This window comes from Bos grunniens, chromosome 16 (assembly GCF_055505025.1).
Source record: "Bos grunniens cultivar Pamir isolate PY7600 chromosome 16, Bosgru_T2T1.0, whole genome shotgun sequence".
In the NCBI taxonomy this organism is placed as follows: Eukaryota; Metazoa; Chordata; class Mammalia; order Artiodactyla; family Bovidae; genus Bos; species Bos grunniens.
Window position 1 is genome coordinate 5,452,170 of NC_141180.1, and position 7,203 is coordinate 5,459,372.

Sequence of the window (7,203 nt, forward strand, 5' to 3'; positions counted from 1 at the left end):
AGGCCACGTGAGTACCGGCTCAGTTAAGCAAACATTTCTGCGGGAATGCTGACTGCAAAGGCTCCAGGGCTGCAGCCTATTTGCGACTGAGGTCAGTTTCCCCTTCAACTCAGGTCTGCAACACTTCTCTATCATTGTTTTTCTCACTTTATTTCTTGGCTCACAGAATTTCATTCTTAACGGGCTACATTTTTAATATCTGTTCGCTTTAACCGACTTTGAACTCTTTATGAAATAGGTAACATTTGCATATAGCAAATTAATTTTTCAGGGCCCCACTTATCATAAAATTATGAATGGAAAATAATCTATGAAAAACAAACACATGGTAAGTTTAATACAGTAAATATTTATTAAGGTCAGGATGCATGAACAGAAAGATAATTTAACAGAAATCAATTTGGAGTTTACAGCACTATCACATTTTAGCAAACTGAGGACATTAGGTACACTATGGTGATTTGTTTCTAAAAATCCACTAAATGATCTATTACCTGTGCATAAAGTATTGTAGATGTAGTTAAGGAAGTCAGTAGGAAAAGGTGTAACCTCCCTCCCCCTCTCTCTGCCCATCCATCTTCCAGGAAGCCACAGGCTGCTGCTGACCAGACTTGGCACGAGACCTCGAGGCTGCTGCTTTTCCCCCTACATCATAACCGATTTCAAATGGTGCTAGACAAAAACAGACTCTGAACACCAGGAGAAATCGGTCAGCCTGTGTAAGAGATGGGTCCGGTGGTGCTCAGTGGGGTCCACACCTTGATGGTACAGGTGGCAAGTCTGATTTCACCTACTCAGCAACTGCAGCTGAATGTTCCACGGCGCGTAGGAGCAGGTGGACAGTGCTGGTGTGATGAGAGAGTCCTTCCGGTCCACGGCCCTCCCGCTGCCGACTGTGATCACGTACCCAACCCAGTGCTGCCCAGTCACACACTGAAAGGCCCCACCAACAGGTTCCTGCTGGTGGCTGCTGCTACCTGTCCATAGGAAGACCATCACAAACCCTGGCTCTGCTCAAGCCTCTGAGTTTCTACTGAACACAGCCCCATCCCTGCACTGTCCCCTTTCCCAACCCAACATGTTCAAGAATATACTTTTCTTCTCCAATTCTTCTTTTCTTGAACCAGCTCAGTTGGCAGGAGAGGGGAGCTGGTCCCAGGGCAGCAGCTCCTCTGAAGGTGGCCTTTGGCTGTGCTGCAATTCTTACTCCTAAAACACTGATTTCAAATGGTGCTAGATACAAAGATGGAAAAATCTAAGCCACCATGTGAAACCAGCTTCCAGAAGAAGAGGATCTCACTGAAGAAAGGAGGGAGATGCGATCAGAAGACCCAGCCTTTGCCTGAGCAAAAAGATGTCTTACTGCAGTTATACTTGCCACGGGACATAAGGGTCCCTTCAAAAGGCACAGAGAAGAGTTACAAAGTGATGCTCAAAGAACATGAAAGTCAAAGCTGGTAAGTCACATAGACAATCGCATTACAAAAGTCATGAATTCTAGGCTAGTTTATTCAATTCCACAACCAGTTCCTTCACATTATTATATATATGATGAAATAAAATAGTGAAAGTTATCATTGAACTGTGTGAACATTTACATTAGTTTTGCCCTGTTTCGTAAACTATTTCACAGTCTGCAAAGCATTTTCTGATCTTATCTCCCTGCATCAGGAAACAAGCACCCTTTCTGCCTGGGAGGCGCTGACGACTACACACAGGTGGGTTTCACCTGGACCAGGGCAACTCGCCCACAGACCCTGGTGAGGAAGACCACCGGCTCGCCCTTCCCCATCACAGATGAGCGGTCAGGACGTTCAAGTATGACCCCGTGAGCCACCAATCTTATTCTCTACTGGGGTCCTAAAATTGTATTAAGTAGACAACTCTCTAATACAAGAATGGACTTTTGTGTTCAAATTCAGCTTGAAAATAAGATGTGCGCACAGGGTTCAAATCAGACTTCCATCTCCTATGGGTGAAGCTAAGAAAGTATGTCTGTATTTCCTGATACCATAACCGAGAGAAAGAAGAGACAAAATCTTTACCTCTCAGGTTCCCTACCAACTCTTCAAGACTCCAGATAAAAACGTTGTTTTTTCTGCCTCCTGGAAATAACGTGACGTGCTGCTCTAGGGAAGAGAAGGAAATAAAATGCGAACACCGAGCTGTGCTCTTCAATTCTCACCAGGAACCAGGGATTATTCCTGTTTTTGCAGAAGAAACTGATCCTCAGTGTGGTTCAGAAACCTGTCCACAGTCACATGACTGGTGAGCCGGGTCCAAGCTAGGTCTGACCCCAGCGTCTGCGCTCCTGCCCCTCTGCCCACCGCGCCTGCTTTGTGGTTTGCGACTGTCTCCCTCTGCCCTTGCCCCTGATTATGAGCAAGACTGAGGGCAGGTGGGAATCCTAGGCAGTGCTTCTGCATAGATGGCGGGGTGTTGCTGACTGTCCAGCGTGTTAAACTTGGGTGGAGATGGGAACACACCCGGTGCTTTGACACTGGTTTCGTTCTCCCTCAAGCCGTGCCTGCGTGGTCTCCACTGCGCGGCTGCGGCGGTGAGGAAGACGCTGGGGAGGAAGGCCCTGCAGCACCTTGGTGGACGCCTCTGCAACCTGTGAGGCTCTGCAGGGCCTCAGTCACAGACAGGGAGTCTGGGCCAGGCAGGGGTCGGCACTGCCTGCGGGGAAGGGCTCTAAGTATGGGCACCTGCGGTCAACAGCAGAGGTGGGGTCAGTGGGGTTGGGGTGTGAATCAGGTCATCACTGAGGCTTAAGGTCAAGACTGAGAGTGAGTCATGACTACAGGATACGAATAAAATATAAAAGGAGGGGCTGAAGGAGATCTGCATTTGGCAATTCTCAGCTTTGCTGCTTTCTGCTGCAGCCGAACTCTTCTTCCTTAGTGACATCCAGCTGCCACTATCCACCCCCTTTCCGAAGGTATTACAGGACTCCTTTGGTGACCCAGAATGTCTCCCCCCCTCCAGAAGGCCTCTCTGCACATGCCGCTCCCTCTTGCTGGAATATTCTGCATCTACTGTCCCAAAACTCCCAGCCCTGAACCACCCCAGTCCTCCCGCACAGTAAGCCTGGTGGTCTCAAGCCCTCCTTCAGGTCTCAGCGGGGCTACCCCATCCTCAGGAAAGCACCCCAGTCTAGCCCAGCATTTGGTTAAGCTCCCCTCACACTCCACCTTGCTCTGGTCCTTCAGAACACACTCGGGTCATCAGGTCACGAGGGTGACTAATCCCCAGCTCCCCGGGAAGTGTCAGCTCTTAGTGCGGAGCACGGGCCATGCATGGTGGACAGGCAACTGTCACTGAGGGAGCTCGGGGGCACGAACCCGTGTGTGTGCTCCCAGCTCCGGAGCTGTGAAAGACTCAGTGCCCTGGAGAGAGACAAGAGGTCATCAGCAGCGCACTGCTGTGGCACACTCTAAAAGGGCACAGGGGAGTCACCTTAGGGTCCAAAGCTTTTGCGCTCCCAAGCCCACCAGATAAAAGGGTCTGTTGAAGTCTCAGACCTCCCGACAGAACCAAGCTTCTTTCTCCAAGTCAGTCGGGCAGGGAGCGACTCGCTTACCTGAACCCAGCCGCTGGTTCTGTCCCCAAGTTGCACCCAGCCAGGTGATCCAAGGTGGCTGGAAGCGGCACGCTCTCCCTGGCACCCAGCCCGGAGGCCTCCTGGATCTGGAGGAAGGCGGCCTGGGAAAGCCCCAGCGTGCTGAAGCCTCCAGGTCTTCCCACCGCAACCGAGCAGCCCTGGGCAAGCCAATCAGTGGACAGGGGCTTAGCGGGCTGCCCAGGAGGGAGAGCCAGCCCTGGACGAGTGGGGACATTGGCCCTGGAGGTGCCACCTCACAGGAGGCTTTGGGGGCCTCAGGGCTGCTCCAGGCCACTTCCGTGTCCACGTTCTATTTGGAGGATTTTTCCCCACCCCCCTCATGCCTACGAAAACTCCTCTGCCTGGGCAGGGACCCAAGGGCGGAGGAAAGGTCACCACACAGCGCATCAGAACACAGCGGCAGCTTTAATTTCTGCTCAGCCCAGGTTCTGAGAACGGGGGGCCTGGACTTTTCTGGAACGGGCCTCAGGGTGCTCATCCGAAAAGAGAGGGGCAGGGGCAGACTGGTCACTGCACCTTCAAATGTAAGGAGGGCCAGGCGGAAATAAGACAAGCGAAGCGGGGACAGTGTGCAGCAAAAGTCCAGTGGCCCCGCTCAGTCTAAAGGCACGCAGAGTCAGATGCAGCTAAACAAGAAATAAGACACAAAAACTGCGCAGGCCAAAACCAAACATTTGAGGGTTAAATACAATTCATGGGCCTCTGCGTCCAGAACAGTCCAGAGATGGCAAAGAGAGTGTCTACTGCATTCTGTAAATGATGCTGTCTGCGTCATTTAAAGCCCTAAGAATCCTATGCCCAGTATGGTGACCCCCTACAAAAAAAATAATAAAGGAGGAAAACAGGAAGGAGAAGAACCCTTATTTATGAGATCTGTAAGCAGAGACACAGAACACACAGGAACCAGGGCTACCGGCCATGTCCTGCGCCACCACGGCGTGTTCAGATCCAGAGCCGGGAAGGTTCCTGGGAGGCGGCAGCCTCCCCCTCCCTCCGACCCGCTGGGTGCTGAGTCACAGCTACTTACACGACTGACGCAAGTTCCAGCCGGCGCGGGGGAGGAGAGCCGGAAGTGGAGGCCAGCTCATCCATCTTCCTGCCGCTGGGAATGCTGGTTTCGGGGCTTCGGGTAGTGAGGAAGAGTCATCTTGGGGAGACAAGGGCCCCGAGAAGGCCCTCCTGGAGAACGGGGAGCGGTCTGCCCTCGAGGCGCTCCTGGACCACTGTCCCTGTGAACACGGAGGCCCGGCCCAGCTTCCTGCCACCCTCAGCTCCAGCCCCGGCCCAGTGTCCTGAACATTTTGTCTCCAAGTGATCAGGGTGGGGCCTGTGGCCAACTAGCTTGTGGTTAATGAATCAGGAAAGGGAAATAAAATGACAGGTATAGGGACAGGGGGCCGGGAGCACGAGGGCACGGAGGGCTCAGCGTCGGGAACCACCACACTTCACCAGCCCTGGATCCCAAAGTGGGGGTGGCGCGGACCCACTAACCATCACCCCTCCCCACTGCGCACGCACATCGCCCTTGAGATAATGACGCCAGGAATCACTGCCTTCTCAGCTGGGATGGGCCCAGCACCTGCACTTCTGGTTTCTCCTGGGGCTGGGGTACGGGGGACCTACGTTCTGAGGCTTCCGTCCCTTCCTCGACACCACCACCAAAGACTTGGGTCTGGAAATCTCCCCACGGCCTGGACTCAGGACAGGGCATGGAGGCCCTGGGCCGGGAGGACGCACAAGGCTATCCTGCCCAGGGATGCTGCGGGGCCTGGGGGGGCAGCAAGAGACGGTGGGGTGGGGGGCGTGAAGATGGGGTCAAGGATGACTCCCTGTGGCCCAGAGCGCGGCTCCGCCTGGGTACGGGCGGGCACAGTCCTGGACTGCCTTCACGGAAGCTGGCACTTTCCACAAGCAGGAAAGGGGGTGTGCGGACGGTCCGTCACACGCACGCCGCCCACCACAGTACGCGGCTCCGCGCCAGAGCGGGTCCCCAGGAGAAGCTTTCGCCAACACTCCCCGCGTGTCCCCCCAGCATCATTTACTGACCCGGTGAGGAGGCACTCGGAGGTGAAACTTCAGGCTCAGGTTAAATCTAACCCTGGAAGCTGGGGGAAGAGACACCCAGAGCCCAGCGTCTCTGCCACGGGGAGTGAACAGGAGGCGCAGGCCTGCCTGTGGGGAGGAGCACTGTGTCTGTCAGCAGGAACAGGCCCAGAGGCGTGCCCGGCCTCTGCGGCGCCGCCGGACTCCTCCTGGAAGGAGAGCGGGGCCTCTCCCGGAGGTGGACATCCTCCCGGGAGCGCGGCCCCTGTGGGCACCAGGAGGCCCGGGGAGCATCCACAGACCTCCCAGTGGCAGTTCTACCTGGTACCTGGGCCCACACCTGGCAGAGCACGTGGACCGGGGCACACCCCTGACCTGGTTCCACTTCCTAGGTCGGGGAAGGCAGGCAGGGGGTAGGTCTGCAGTGCCGGGTGGCCCGGAGCACCCTCCTCTCCTGACTCGCCTGCAGCTGGCCCAGCAGGTAGCTGCGCCTGAACTGCTTATGCCAGCCTCGGGACCTGGGTCTGCCAGTCCGGGACCTGCAACAGAGACTAGTGGGAGGGGAGAGGGGGAGGAGGGCAGAGGGAGAGGAGGAGGGCGGGGAGGAGGGCGGGAGGAGAGTTTCACAGTCTAGTGCATTCCCATCAGATCGGAGAGGGGAACAGAGGCTACTTCCCCTTTTCAAGCGCTTCTGGGCCCCCACTTGCGTTTCGGTTCCTCCCCCTCTGGACCGGGGATGGCACGGCTGGTGGGCCAGGCCCAGGCGGGCGCCCAGGTGCCCAGCCAACTGGGCCCTCGCCCGGCTCCATCTCGGGCCTGGCAGGCTCCCTGGCAGTTACCCGGCGTGCCCTTCCCTTGTCAGGGAGGCCTCGCCCTCTTGTTTTCCAAGTTTTATAACAGTATTGTTTGTTGTCCGGCAGATTAAATTCTTCTGGAGGCGGGGGAGGGAGATGAGGGAGAGAGAGGAGGGAAGAGAGAGAGAAGGAGACAAACACAAATAGGGCCGTCAGGGCCAAAAGATTAGACGCGTTCCTTTCTGAACAGAGCTCACCTGGCTTGGAGGGAGCCCCGTGGCCGGGAGCCCATGTTCACTTCCTCTCTGACCCTCTCTGCTGGCACTGTCAACCTAGCAGGGGGACAGGGTCTCAGACTTTCAGGCCGCTACTCAGGGCTCAAGCTGAGAAGCAGCAACCGCTAGGATGGCTGGGGGATTCACGCCTGAGCAACGCCCGCCCCAGACAGGAAGCTTGGCGCGGGGGGCCCCCGAGCTGGCCCCCACGTGGGTACCCTTGATCCCCTCTCCTCAGGGGTCTAGACGACCTCCTCCAGGACCAGGCGGGAAGCCGCCCCGTCTCAGAAATGGTTCACCTCTGCAGCAAGCCTACGCTGTGTTCACATGTGAAACGAAGGGAACACCATTTACGATGTCAGAGACGCTGGAAGAACAGGTCCCCAAGGAAACGAGACCACGGGCGTGCGGACAGATATTCCTGTATGCCTAAGGAGTGAGCGAGGGTGGGAAACAGGCAAGAAGG

General features: G+C 55.8%; 1 long non-coding RNA gene across 1 annotated transcript; it reads right to left on the bottom strand.

The window, feature by feature from the left end:
- Positions 1-329: 329 nt before the first annotated feature.
- On the bottom strand, positions 330-6,794 carry LOC147356080 (uncharacterized). The gene is made up of 3 exons (XR_015142602.1): positions 4,653-6,794; positions 3,584-3,762; positions 330-3,389 (listed from the first exon to the last, which is right to left on the bottom strand). It is a non-coding gene; the product is annotated as an uncharacterized LOC147356080 (long non-coding RNA).
- Positions 6,795-7,203: the final 409 nt, after the last annotated feature.